General features: G+C 44.1%; 1 long non-coding RNA gene across 1 annotated transcript; it reads right to left on the reverse strand.

Moving 5' to 3' along the window:
- Positions 1 to 3796: 3796 nt before the first annotated feature.
- LOC142476933 (uncharacterized) lies at positions 3797 to 9236 on the reverse strand. The gene is made up of 4 exons (XR_012792069.1): positions 9104 to 9236; positions 7353 to 7472; positions 5128 to 5231; positions 3797 to 3895 (listed from the first exon to the last, which is right to left on the reverse strand). It is a non-coding gene; the product is annotated as an uncharacterized LOC142476933 (long non-coding RNA).
- Between the last annotated feature and the right edge of the window lie 6255 nt (positions 9237 to 15491).

A 15491-nucleotide genomic window follows, 5' to 3' on the forward strand; every position in this document is an offset into this window, starting at 1 on the left:
TGCAATATTATGGATGATCAGCCGGTAAAATAATAATAGCTTGCTGTATCTGTAGCCATGCTCTACCCATGATGTGCTGAACCAATGACTGCAGAGAGATTCAGAGTGGTAAACATGACTGGAACGCATCTCTGAATAATGGGCAGCAAAGCAGTGCAGAATAGGAGGTGAAAGTATTTAAAATGGAAGATCCTTAGCAGCTGTGTGGGGAGTAGACAGTACAGACTGACCAAGTAAATGGTAAAAGGAGTAACTTCAACATTACTTGGCTTTGTTCTCCACATTGAAGCTTTCCTCCTCTTTAAATCACTAATACTGATGCCATGTGTAACCTGTACTGAGAGTTATATAATCTACTGGCCTAGATGAAACCATATGATGCAAACAGGATCCATCCCACTCCAGATTCATAGAATTGAACCACCTCAACCTTTCATAACAATCACATAGAACTGCAGCTGTGCGCTACTGCACATGTTCTTGTTATGAATGGTAGTAGATGTGGTCCTTGGGTCTTTACTTCATACTGTAGCCACCCTCTACTCATGATGTATTGAATCAACGAAAACTTGCATGGTTCAGATCACAGGAAGGGGTAGAGTAGAGATGAAAATATTCAATGTGAAACCCGTAGCAGCCGGATTGTGTGGAGTCAATAAAACGACAAATACTAAATGGTAAATGAGAAATATACACATTGCTTATCTGTCTCTGTGTAGTAATTTTCCTTCTCTTCAACTGTCCTTCAAATTTTCTCTTTTGCAAGAAAAGGAACACATGGCTTCAATATTCACTTCTGTTCTGCAGTCATCCCTCCTGAAATAAAAGTTAAGCATTGCATTGTTATTATGATAATACATACAATAAACCTTGCTCCAAACCATTTGATGCAAAGCAAATCCACCTCCCACCCACAGCTGTGCTCCTTCTAGAGCATGCATGTCAAACTCCAGTCCTCGAGGGTCCCAAACAGGCCAGGTTTTCAGTAGGGATATCCTGAAAACCTGGCCTGTTTGCTGCCCTCGAGGACTGGAGTTTGACATCCTTGTTCTTGAGCTTCTACCACGCAAGTCATCCATGTGAGTGACACTGTACTGCAGTCCTGGTCTGCACACAATCTACTGAATCAATGACATCACACTGTAAAGGCAATCTACAAGATGTATTAGTTGTCCACACTTCCGAAATGTTACTTTTATGTCCAAATCACTTATTCCCATGACCTGATATTTGTATTTGTTATTTATAGGATTGTCACAAAGAGTTGATGAGGTCACCAAATGATAGTATGTAGAGAGAAAGAGAGATCTCAGAACAGAGCCCTGATGTATACACTGGCGACACACTTTATTCGAGCTTGGCTAGTGCCACGAATTCGGGTATACCCGGGTGTATTGAGGTTTGTGACTGTTTTCTGCCCGAGTACATTGAGTTATTTTCCAAGCAGGGATTGAAGCATTTTATTCCCGCTGGCTGCAATACTGCACAGTATATATATATAAACTGCATTACAATTCATGAATTTATGCCATCTGGTAGACACGCGAAGCATTGCAGCCTATTAAATCCTAATCATTATCATTTAACAGATCAGCCGCCCATCAGCCAGGCATGAACCCAGGCTGGGAAGGCAAATGCAACGGGGCTTGTCAGAGGTTAGGAGTGGCGCATTCCAGGTATCTGCCAGGTACATACCGGGTATTTGCTCGAATAAAGTGTGTCGGTGCAGTACCCACAGACAGATCAATAGAAGACGAAGACATGTTAGCAACAGAGATGGAGAATGTGTGACAGGAAAGTTATGATGAAAACCAGGATAGAACTGTGTTACGGATACCAAGAGAGAGTTTAGAATATGAAGGAGGAGAGTGATTGAGAGCATCAAACGCAGCAGATAGATCAAGTAGGATTAGTAGGGAAAAGTGACCTTGGGAATTTGCTTTAAGCACAGTCTGTAGAACGAGCTGTACGAAAGGCAGGTTGTAAAGGATCCAGGAGGGAATGTGATTTAAGAATGTTGACATTCTAGCAATTAGGAGACAAACAGCAGGAGGGATACAGGGCGGTAGTTAGTAAGGCACATAGGGTGTAGGTTGTTTCTGAGAAAAGGGTGACCACTACAGGCTTAAAGTAAGAGGGTAAAGAGCCAGAGAATAGGGAGGAATTGAAGATGTGGGTGAGAGTGGGGACTAAGAGATGCAGTAAGGTGTGAGGGGATACGATCTAGAGGGCATGTGGTAGAGGGAGAAGAGAAGATGATTAGCTTCCAGCTCTGTAAGAGAAGAAAAGGAGTCAAATGCAGAAGGAGAATTAGGTAGAAGGAGAGAAGGGGGAAGGGACAGAAGGAATCTCCTTGTGGGTGGCATCCACCTTGCCTCTGAAGTAGTCAAATGCTTGAGGAGAAGTGAAGGAAGGATGGCAAGTGTGAGGAGAAGGTTAGTGGAGGGAGTCAAATACAGGGGAAAAAAGACAGCGTAAATTAAATTTGTGTGTTGATGAATGTGGAAAAAAAAGTAGTGTGGTTTGGCCCCAGAGAGCAGCTTTATACAGGACTGGAGACATTTTTACTGTAGAAAAATCAAACATCAAGTGTGAGATTTCCTTCATAGGCATTAAGAACAGTGAGTGGAAGTGTGATGAACATGTTTGGGAATTTAGCCAAGGGTGTGGGTTAGAGGGACGTGTGTGTCAGAGCTTGAAGGGGCATATAGAGGATAGCATTGTAAGAGTTAATAAGATTGTCAGTTTAAGCAGAAAGAGAGAGAGAGAGCAGAGAGGTTAGAGTAGATGTCAGAGGAGAGTTTAATTAAGCAGAGGAAAATCAGTGGGACAGGTAAGATGGGGTGAGGGGAATGACTGATTGTGAATAATGAGAGCAGAAGAGGTCATGTACAACTAGAGCCTTGTTAGTCAGAGAACGGACATTCCAGAGGGCATAGGAGAAGGGAAGAGAAAAGTAAGGAAAGGAATGTGGATTACATTAGATAGGTTAACACTCTTAGCAGGGAGGCAGAGGCAGGGAGACCCGATGTGTATATGAGCAGGTTCAAGATTATAAGAGATATCCCACACATCAGCAAACATAGAAGGAGACACAGAGATAGGTGTAGAGAGAGACAGAGATAGCTCTATGTAGAGAGAGAGGGACGTAGAGAGAATGAGACAGATAGGCGCAGAGAGAGGGGGTGCAGAGAGAGAGGGGGTGCAGAGAGAGAGGGGGCGCAGAGAGAGAGGGGGCGCAGAGAGAGAGGGGGCGCAGAGAGAGAGGGGGCGCAGAGAGAGAGGGGGCGCAGAGAGAGAGGGGGCGCAGAGAGAGAGGGGGCGCAGAGAGAGAGGGGGCGCAGAGAGAGAGGGGGCGCAGAGAGAGAGGGGGCGCAGAGAGAGAGGGGGCGCAGAGAGAGGGGGCGCAGAGAATAGGATGTACATGAGTGCTTTTCATTGAGCAGTGCAGAAATAGCTGCAATAGAGGTCTGTACAAATGGTGCAGTGTGTAGACACATGCAAAGGTAGGGGAAGGAAAGAGGAGAACATGTGGATAAAAGCAGGAGTGTGGAAGTTAGAGAAATTAGAAAAGTTTAACAGAAAAGTGAGGAAACAGCAAGCAGAGAGAACAAGAGAGAGGTTACATTGGGATGACGTTCTGTGGTAGAGAGAAAATGCTAGGAGAGAGCTTTCAAATATTAGAGGACATGACTTGAGGGAGCAAATGTATAAATCAAAACCTGAGGGGGAGGTATAGCACGAAAGCTTGCACAGCAGATTATAGTCTTAAAGTTGCGTGTACCTCTCAGGGCATTCAAGAAGGTAAATTCTCACAAGTGCAGAGTTCATGATGAAATGCTGAATCCAGTTCCCCTCCAATTTAATTTTAATATAACTTATCCATTCTTCATTACTGCAAAAAGCAAACAAAACAAAACCACATTGCATTACTATTTTCAAAATGGATTGAATGGCATATTCAACAGTGACTGTGTGATGCCAATATTCCCCACTCACTCGTAGTGAAGCACTTATTGTACTAGTGTTGAAAGTAGGCCGGTAGAGTCAGGTACGCAGTACTGATAAAACAATAAGTGCGCGTCGTAAGTACCAGCTCCGCAACAGTGCGGGCATCACATTAGTGACGTGGATGAACATATATGGATAAGCCCATATTAAGGCATCACGTGACCAGAGCCGTCACTGACTGGGTATACGTAAAGACGCAGGGAGATGCAAGGAAAGGGAGGGAGAGAGACAGGGAGAAGATGGGAAACGGAGGGAGGCACGGATGGAGAGAGGGAGTTCTTCCGAGCTTCTGCTGGCCTCTCTCTTTCACTGGTGCATGCCGGGAGCTGGTCCCAACATCCACAAAGTGTGTGTGTATTATTGGTTGTATTTTATGGGGGTAGGAGGGTAGTGTGTATATTGTGTGTGTGGGAGTATTATATTGTGTGTAGAGGTGCAGAGGAGAGTACTAGATTGTGTATCTTGTGTAAGGGTGTTGTGTATATTGTGTTTGGAGCTATAATATTATTGGAGAGATTAGTATTGAGGAGGTATTATAGTGTGTATTGTGGGGAGTATTAGTGTGTGTATTGTTTGTGGGTGACAGATGCTGGGGTATGCAGCAATCCCTGCACTGAGGTCCGAGGCGGCTCTGCATCGCTCGCACGCACTGTGGATGACCAAGCATGTGCCCATGATAATCATGGCCTTAGAGGGATGAGTGTGTCAGAGCCTAGAAGGGGCATATAAATATATAATGGAGGAGGGAGGAGGGAGGAGGAGGAGATGATAGCATTGTAAAAGTTAACAAGATAGTTAGTTTAAGCAGAAAGTGAGGAGAGGTTAGAGATAAGGGTAGATGTCAGAGGAGAGAGTTCAATTAAGCTGAGGTATCGAGTAGGACAGGGGTGAGGGGAATGAGAAGTGGTGGATGATGAGAGCAGAAGAGGTCATGTACAAATAGACCTTGTTAGTCAGAGAGCAGACATTCCAGAGGGCACGTGAGAAGTGAAGAGTAAAGTGAGACATGGAATGTGGATTACATTAGATGGGTTAATACGCTTAGCAGGGAGGTGGAGAGAGAGAGGCAAGAGGCAGAGAGTGGTGCAGGGGTTGAGGAAGAGATGTTGCATGTACCTTATCAGAACATTAAAGAACATCAATTCACACTGGTGCAGAGTTGATGATGATTCCAGTTCACCTCCAATTCAATTTTAACAGAACTTTTTCATTCTTCATTACTGCAAAAAAAAAAGTATAAAACATTGCATTACTATTTTCAAAATGGATTGAATTCCCCCAACAATAACTATGTGTTACCAATATATCCCTCTCAGTCCCACTGCAGCACATACTGTACCAGTGTGAAAGTAGGAAGGTACACAGTAACGGTAAAACAATACGTGCCGGTACTATGCACCATATGAATTATAAGGGGATGTAAATCTCCCAGTCTCTCTCCATATCCGCAACAGAGTGGGCTCCGGTCAGTGGCATGGATGCCCATGTATGGATATGCTCATATTTGGGCATCCCATGTCACTGACCGGAGCCGGCTCTGAGTATAGGGATATATGCGGAGACGCAGAGGTGCAAGGAAATGGGAGGAGGCACGGTGAGAAACAGGGAGAGACCACAGGAAGATAGAGGGCAACAACTTCCACAAGGTACTTGTATGGGTATAATTGTTTGTATTTTGTGCAGAGGGGGTAATTTCAGATAAAATACAATTCTCCACCCTCTACGAAACAATTCCACTTTGTTCAGTAAGCCAGAAAGTCTTGGTCCCATGGGGACTGAATTTTAATGCAAATAAGGTCCTCAATACACAAGTAAAGAATATAGTTACTTATTCTCTACTGTAAGAAGTGCCACATTGCCCACTATTTGGGTCCTGTGCCCAGATTGTGACCATGCATGGCAGAGGTGAGATTCCACCAACACCAATTTGCTACACTCTCCAAGAGAGATAATTGTGGTCAGAGGTGGAACTAGGGGAGGGGGTGAGCAGGGTCACTGCCCAGGGAGTAACCTGACAGGGGGCACGGAAATCTCATTTAGTGCATATGGTGCGGCACTGCATTGATTGACCGGTCAATCTGCACTGCTGCCTGTCACAGTGACATCATGATCGGGCACTGTGATCAGCTATAGCACTGACCCAGGTGAGATAGTTCAGCACTTTACAAGGAGGGAACAGATGTTGTGGGTGACAGATGCTGGGGGTAGGCCAAGACTGTTGGCCAGAGTAACGTGGAGACTTACTGCACTCTGCATGCCCATCCTCTCCCTGACATCAGGGGAAGGAAGTGGCCCTGGGGTGTGTGTAGGTATGCCAGATGTCAGTGTATGCATAAGTAAGTATGTCTGTGTAGTGGGAGGTGTAGGGGCGTTAAGCTGGAGGACTTAAAACAGGCACACATCTCACTTCGCTGCGGACAATTTCCCTTTGCATAAGATTCTTGTGATTATGTCAATGATGATCAATAACTGCATCACAGCCGCTCTATACAGAAGATGTACTTGCTATCAATGGTCATGGAGGTAATACGTCACACAATGTACAGATATAGCAAGGATTATTTCTTCCTCTGGTGCATTATGGCATTATGATGGGAAATGTTGTGAGATTCTGCATTATCAGCATCACTGAATCTTTTGGAAATTAAGTGATATTCTATGTTTTAATGCAATATTATGGACTATGGACTGTATCTGTAGCCATGCTCTACCCATGATGTGCTGAACCAATGACTGCAGAGAGATTCAGAGTGGTAAACATGACTGGAACGCATCTCTGAATAATGGGCAGCAAAGCAGTGCAGAATAGGAGGTGAAAGTATTTAAAATGGAAGATCCTTAGCAGCTGTGTGGGGAGTAGACAGTACAGACTGACCAAGTAAATGGTAAAAGGAGTAACTTCAACATTACTTGGCTTTGTTCTCCACATTGAAGCTTTCCTCCTCTTTACATCACTAATACTGATGCCATGTGTAACCTGTACTGAGAGTTATATAATCTACTGGCCTAGATGAAACCATGTGATGCAAACAGGATCCATCCCACTCCAGATTCATAGAATTGAACCACCTCAACCTTTCATAACAATCACATAGAACTGCAGCTGTGCGCTACTGCACATGTTCTTGTTATGAATGGTAGTAGATGTGGTCCTTGGGTCTTTACTTCATACTGTAGCCACACTCTACTCATGATGTATTGAATCAATGAAAACTTGCATGGTTCAGATCACAGGAAGGGGTAGAGTAGAGATGAAAATGTTCAATGTGAAACCCGTAGCAGCCGGATTGTGTGGAGTCAATAAAACGACAAATACTAAATGGTAAATGAGAAATATACACATTGCTTATCTGTCTCTGTGTAGTAATTTTCATTCTGTTCAACTGTCCTTCAAATTTTCTCTTTTGCAAGAAAAGGAACACATGGCTTCAATATTCACTTCTGTTCTGCAGTCATCCCTCCTGAAATAAAAGTTAAGCATTGCATTGTTATTATGATAATACATACAATAAACCTTGCTCCAAACCATTTGATGCAAAGCAAATCCACCTCCCACCCACAGCTGTGCTCCGTCTAGAGCATGCATGTCAAACTCCAGTCCTCGAGGGTCCCAAACAGGCCAGGTTTTCAGTAGGGATATCCTGAAAACCTGGCCTGTTTGCTGCCCTCGAGGACTGGAGTTTGACATCCTTGTTCTTGAGCTTCTAAAACGCAAGTCATCCATGTGAGTGACACTGTACTGCAGTCCTGCTCTGCACACAATCTACTGAATCAATGACATCACACTGTAAAGGCAATCTACAAGATGTATTAGTTGTCCACACTTCCGAAATGTTACTTTTATGTCCAAATCACTTATTCCCATGACCTGATATTTGTATTTGTTATTTATAGGATTTTCACATGTATTACTACTGTGAAACGCTATATACATTAATAGTGCTATATAAATAAATACATACACATTTATATATAATAATAATAACAGCATGTTCTTTTAAAGCGCTGCTAGTTTTACGTAGCGCTATACAGAGACATTTTGCAGACACAAGTCCCTGCCCCATAGAGCTTACAATCTATGACATTGGTGCCTGAGGCACAGAGGATATGAAGTGACTTGCCCAAGGTCACACACACACAAATATATATACATAAATATATACATATATACACACACACACACACACACACACATATATATGAAAACTAACACAGAAAAAAATAATCCCCTGAATAGCACTCTAACATACACAAATTGTATCAATAAAGGTTTATTAATCACATACACATAAATGGTTAAAATGAGGAGCAGTGGTGACCTACAAAGCTGTTATAAACTGAACCTTAAGGTGTGGGGAAAAATGCTACACTGCAGTAATAAGTACAACATGTGTAAATAAAGTGTAGAGGCAAGAAATATATGGAAATGAGAACACTCAGACCGGCCGGTCAAGTACTACCTAAGTTGAAGCCCCCTGTGTGAAGTGCTTGTATGAAACTAGTGTATAACTAACAAGCAAGGAAATGAATAAGTTAATTATATAAGTTAGTAATATGATCCAAGCCTATAGATATGAAACACACAGATGAGCAAAAAATTGGCAGATATAACTAACAAGCCAAAATAGGTAGCAAAAGTACTTAGACCAGTCCTGAGTGTACAGCAAAGTGTCCAGCAGAGTGATAGCATATATCCACAGCTTAACTGCTCGTAGGTTCAGGGAGAGTGAGTCTCAGCACATGCTCCCAGGGTTGCTTGGAGCACAGACTGCAAGATTCAGCGGAGAGAAGGAGAAACAGCTGAGATCACCACCACATCCTAGATGAGACAGACAAGTCCTGACATGCATGTTTCACCACTTGCTTGTCCGGGGGCTTAACATATAGACAGTTGATAGATGTATTTGAAGTTGCATATTCTGTGCCGTGGATTAATCAGTATACTGAAAGCAACTGAAGATGGTACAGTAGCTGTGATAGGTTGGCCTCATAGCTCCTCCTTCAATGGAGGAATCGGCTCACAGCAGTACTTAAAGTGAAAGTAAAATGAGAAATGAAATAAAATAAACACACACATTGAAAAATCACTCACCCGACTGAGAGCGCCTTCTACAGAGCGCTGTACCACTGCTCAGCTAGCAGCTAAAACGGTCTCATTTTCCCACCATTGAAGTTTACACATGTCCACGCCCCACTCTAACAAGACGCTGTGTACGGAAGCTCGCAGGAGACAAACTAGTGAGAGAAGGTGTAGCTGCTAGCCACACTCCACGAGGTGCATTGTGGGAAATGTAGTTCTTTGCCTGCTAGCTTCTCTGACTGGTTACTGATTACGTGATGTCACTAGGGGCGGGATTAGTGTGTTGCAATGTAACGGCCCGGCTGTATGATTGTCACAGAAGGGGGGAGCCTGAGAATGTCACGGATTTAATTACACATGTAATGATGTAATAACACAGCCATGAACTAAGACAGTATACATATGGTCATGTGATATTTATAATGCATTTATTAACATTATTGTGTGGATTTGGGCTGAATTAAACTTGTATGGGATTGTCACTTTAATATCACAGTACCACTACTGTTTTAACACTTATAATGACCTCCTGATTACAGATTATTAGGGACAGACTTAAAAAGGCCTGTGTAAATATTTATTATAGAGTGGCCTCTTTACTTTATAATATCAGGGAGTATCAGACAGGCCTGTGTTTATTTTTAATATACATTAGGGTGACCTGACTCCAGATTATTGGCCTTTCCCTCTGACAAATGCATATTTTCCTATACTGTGTTAATTTTGTTAGAACAAAATAAATATTCATGCGCTAAATGACAGTACCAGTGTGAGTCCCAATAAGAAGTAGTGAGGTAAAAACCATGGTACCAGCAACATATGTAACTGATGGGGAGGGTGCTAAAATATATGGAGTGTGGCGTCCTGATTGCTAAATGAGGTGTATTATATCATAAGTGCATATAACAATATCCCTCATAGCAATCTATTAAGAACCAACAAGAACTAGGTAGCACAATAATCAGTGCTGCAGTTATAGCCTAATAATAAGTATATATATATATATATATATATATATATATATATATATATATATATATATATATATATATATATATATATATATACAGTGTTCGACAAACCTATACATTTGCTCGCCCCGGGCGAGTGGATTTAACCCCCGGGCGAGTAAATATTGGCCCAAGCAGCACACGTTTGGTACTAGGTGGCGAGTAGATTTTTTTTGTGTGGCGAGTAGATTTTTTGGTGATTTGTCAACCACTGTATATATATATATATATATATATATATATACTGCTGCGGCCAAGTTTATTCGAGCATTTGCCCGTTCTTGGCCGCAGCAGTAGCCTGGCGCGCGCCCGAGAGTGACGGGCGCGCGCCGAAGCAGCGGAAGAGCGCCCTCCGATCGGGGCGCTCTCCCTACCGCTGCCGGGTCCGCCGGGTCCCCCGGAACCCCCTGCCGCTGTCCCGCGATCGCGGGACACCAGGGCTCCCTCGGGGAGCCCCTGGACGCGCGTGCAGGGGGCGCACGCTCCCGAAGACACGTGACCGCGCGTCTATGACTTCGAATAAAGTGTGTCGGTACTATATATATATATATATATATATATATATATATATATATATATATATATATATATGTAACCCATATTCCCCCACCCAATCGCAGATAGGGTGCATGTGAGGGGAGCTATATGTATTACCCAGTGTGGTGCTTTACCTGTGAGGCTCACAGGAGGCCTGAGCCTCCGCCAATGAGAGCCTGGGGTGTATCCTCCTGAACAATACTATATGGTGCAGCGCCTCCACCTGTGATGGCTCCAAGCAGAGCGGGAGTTGTTCCTCACAGGACAATAATATAATATCACGCACACAGCATATAAAAGAACAGTGACTTTTCTAACAGTAACATAACTATGCATGTCATACATTAAGTGTCTCTCTTCTAGGAGACACAGTAACTCACGTGTCTCGCAGGATGCAACCCCTCACCGTGTACCCACACCATGTCCAACTCCCCACACCACAACCCCACCCCCAAAGTAAGGTATGTGTGTGTGTGTGTGACTGCACAGCCACTATGTACTGATTTATAGTTGGTGCACTTATGGATGTTACCTGCCGAGCGCTCCAGCGCTAGGACCTGCAAACAGACTTCGCAAAGGATCCGACGGTGAAGATACGTCAGGGTTACCTTCCAGGGCGATCCCACCCGGTTGGTTGCTGCTGTGCTTGAAGAGGTCTGATCCTAAACCTCTGTAATGGTGCTGCGACAGTCTCTGCTTCCTTCACTTCTCTCTCTCTCTAAAGTGACAGGTTCCTGTACTAGGGCCTGTCCCTGTGACCACCCACCCTCACTAGTGGGAAGTCAGGGCCTCAACTCTAGCCTGGGGATTTCTGGCCTAGGGCAGAATCTCGCAGCTCTCTGCCCACCTTCTTTCCCCCTTTGTCCCCTAAGTCTCACTCACTCACGTGCTTCCCAGTCTGCTTCCTGACTGCACAAAACAATGTATCAAATTCCCTGCTGCAGAGAATCTGCAAGTCTCAGTGGCTGGTTGGTTGCAGGTGACAGGGAACATAGGGCATTCACCAGAGGCTGCTGGGGGATGTAGTCCACTCAGAACCTCTTTCCTATGGGGTCTGTGTGCGCGGTCTCTACTGCACCTGTGCAAAGCTGTAGTGGCCACCGCTACACATAACTGCACCTGCGCAACCTACCAGATCTCCTGTACACTTGTAATGGCCACCACTACCCTTGCCAACCTCTGCGTATTGCGCGAACCTCGCACCAAACACAACATGGCCGCTGTGGCTATCTGCGCATGCTCGAGCATCAGGGCCCCCGACGGCGCCGGCACAGATAGCGGCGCCAACTGGGAAAAGTCGCCATCCCCTTCCCCCACTGCCACAGGGGTAAGGCAAGGGGCAAAGGAACATCAGGGAAGCCGGGAGTGGCCCCCTTACATATATATATATATATATTGTGGTTGACAAATCACCCAAAAATCTACTCGCTGAACAAAAAAATCTACTCATCACCTAGCCCCGCCCCAGGCCCGCTTTAAAAAAAATTGAATAAATTCCTAGTAAGAACAACATTCGTTTTTGACATGTTTATTTATTGTATTACATTATACTACAATTAGTCCTTGTTAAGAGTGTGTGTGTGACACAGAGAGAGTGTGCGTGTGTGTGTGACACAGAGAGTGTGTGAGACACAGAGAGTGTGTGAGACAGAGAGTGTGTGAGACACAGAGAGTGTGTGAGATAGGGTGAGGCAGAGGGTGACAGGGTGAGGCAGAGGGTGACAGGGTGAGACAGAGAATGACAGGGTGATACCGAGAGATACAGAGGTTGACAGGGAGAAAATGGGTGACATGGTGTGACACAGGGTGACAGGGTGAGACAGAGGGTGACAGGGTGAGACAGAGGGTGACAGGGGGAAACAGAGGGTGACAGAAAGTGAGACAGAGGGTGACAGAAAGTGAGACAGAGGGCGACAGAAAGTGAGACAGAGGGAAACAGGGTGGGTGAGACACACACACACACACACACACACACACACACACACACACACTCTCCCTCTTACACACACACTCTCTCTCTCCCTCTCACACACACACACACACACAGACAGACATCAAACCCCTCCCCTCTGCGAGAGCGAGGGTCCGCCCTCACAAATTCCTCTATGCCTCTTATCAGCGGTGCAGACAGGAGATGAAATACAGCAGTGACCGCACGACCCTTCTTTTGGCGATGTTACATATATATACTGATAATAGTAAAAAGCAGAACAAATAATATAAAAAGGCAATTGCTTGCTTGGGAAGTAGCTTCTGCTGGGCCCAATTTGAGGAATCCCTTGTCAGTAGGGCCGCCAGCAGAAATCTTGGGGCCCAGGACAAATGCAAGGATCAGGCCCCCCTCCCTACCCCATAGCACACCTACCATGACATTTTTTTTAGGGCACAACTTTTACTCAAATGGTAGTGTTGCAAGGCCTATTTCACACCTCGCAAACCCCCCCATTTTACACTTTTTTATATTTTTATATATATATAAAAAGAGAGAGAGAGAGAGAGACAATCAAGTGGTTTCTTCTTCTCTTAGCCAAAGACGTACTACTCTATGTTCCTTTTCTCATTCTCCTATTTTTGTACCTTGGTATAATTGTATATACATACTTCACAGCATATGTTCCACCAAAGTAACTACGTCAGCGATGACAGCGACCAACAGTGGCACTACTGTGTTTAGGGTTCTACAGTGCACAGCCACCCTACACTACCCATCTGGTATTTCCACAGCCCAGATAGTTGAACAAACTGGCTGCGGTCCATATTACCTCTGACTCCAGCAATGCTTGGACAGTTTCCCCTATCTCTTTCTGCTCAATTTATTGGATACATAGCTTTGGATATATTTCAGCATTCTATGACACTCAGGATAGCGCTCATGATGTCATCAACAACCAGGGGACTCCCAATAGTTGCTATTATGTGATCAATTTTTACTGCACGCAGTCCTGAGTATACTATCAGCTTTGCCACAGTTGAGAGTCTGGCACATTTCTCTGCTGTACAAATGTGTCAGAGAACACATCCAGGCATTCAGTATACATCCCAGTTAGGCAGCGCTTATAGTAAGTGCGACGCGACGGGAGTAACGCTGGCGACTCAAAATTTGGAGCTGGGGAAATCAGATTTTTCAGAGGCTGTCGCCACATGTGACAGCCTCTGAACCAATCAATGCCCATGTCGCCAGCGACATCCCCGAAAGTTAAATTATAACTTTCGCAGGTGACGTCACCCGTCACTTCGCCAGTCGCGTTGCTGGCACTATAAGCATGACCTAGGGGAGGGCCCAGGAGACTCCCATACAACTCTGGAGAGTTTCTCTTAATTAAGGTAACTTTCCACTATGTGTCCTGTTCACAGCAATGCAGTACTAACTACATTTAAGCATGTCTGTAAGATACAAAAGTTAACCCATCATGCACCTTGGCCTAGGGAGGATTTGTTCCTATAAAGTACACCCAGTTTGGCAATGATTTTGGATGTCAGATTATCAATATGCAACTCAAATTTTAAATGGGAGTGAAACCAAATGCCAAGATATTTAAAATTAGTGACACTTTAGTTGGCTTCAATTAATTACTGCATTTATAAAATTCTGCAGAGCATCTAGTAACCTTGTAATATTAAGAGATGGCAGCCTTGGTATGTTATGCCTCTTTTTTCCTGTACACCGCAAAGGATTTTGTGGCCTATTCTAGTAACTCTGAAGTGAGGCAAACCACTTCTAAGTAGCTCTCTTTATGTGAATTGGCCTACTTTGCTATGCTGTAAGCCAGGCCTGCACAGTTCCAGTCCTCGAGAGCCGCAAACAGGCCAGGTTTTCAGGATACCCTAACCCTAACTTCTTTCACTGCAGCCATTGTAATCAGACACTGCTAATGGAGGGTATGATACATTCTCTACCACTGAAAGAATATACATCTCAGTGGTAGACGGCTGATAAGAAGCTGTTTCAGTCTGGTTCTGCCAATTCGATCGGTTTAAAAAATCCTCCATTTTCAGGTCTATGTATGTTGATCTGATTTCTTAGGCTTTCAAGACGTTATAGCAGTCCTGTTTTTAGTGCTCATTCTCTCCCCCTTTATCTCTCAACTTTTCTCTCTCCCTTTATCACTCACTCCCCCTTTATCTCCTTCTATATGACCCTTGCCCCACTTCCCCTGACTCAAACTAATCAATCTTTAATCACCTCTCTCTACCTCTTCTCCCTCTCCCACTCCCTTCTCGCTCCCTTCTCTCTCACTCTCCCTTCTCTCCATTTTTTCACTCGGACTCCCACTGGTATTAGTATCTCAGATTTATTTTGATTTTTGGTGTGCAACATTTTTCCACATTACATAGCACTTGTGAGCAAGACATCCAGTCCAGCCACGGCTGATGGGACACTGTTCTTTCACTGATCGCTATATCTGAGCTATTGGGAAACAATTTTAAACACTATTACATTCTCTGCTCTTTCTCTCAGCTGCTATCTCGGTCATTGTGCCCAGCATATGGCGTCATCAGGCATATTAATGCTTCCAACATCCCAGGAGAAAATGGTTATATTGTTTTGAACAAGGGGCCTATTTCTGATGACTTATTCCTGCATTAGTAATATGTGTCATATATCTTGGCTCAATCAGAGGCTTGGTTGAAAACTGAGCCCCTGATGGAACCACATGTGCTTAAGGTGGGATATCCTGAAAACCTGACCTGTTGGACAGGCTTGAGTACTGGAGTTGAGAACCCCTGTTCAAACATTTATCTTCCTACCAGTACATAGGTAATTTCAAGAAATTAAACAAAAAAAGGTAGAAAAACTTTAAACAGCAAAATAACCATACAGTAACTTGTAAACCTTGAGAAATGCATCTTAA

Source organism: Ascaphus truei, unplaced genomic scaffold (assembly GCF_040206685.1).
Source record: "Ascaphus truei isolate aAscTru1 unplaced genomic scaffold, aAscTru1.hap1 HAP1_SCAFFOLD_1797, whole genome shotgun sequence".
NCBI classification, from domain to species: Eukaryota; Metazoa; Chordata; class Amphibia; order Anura; family Ascaphidae; genus Ascaphus; species Ascaphus truei.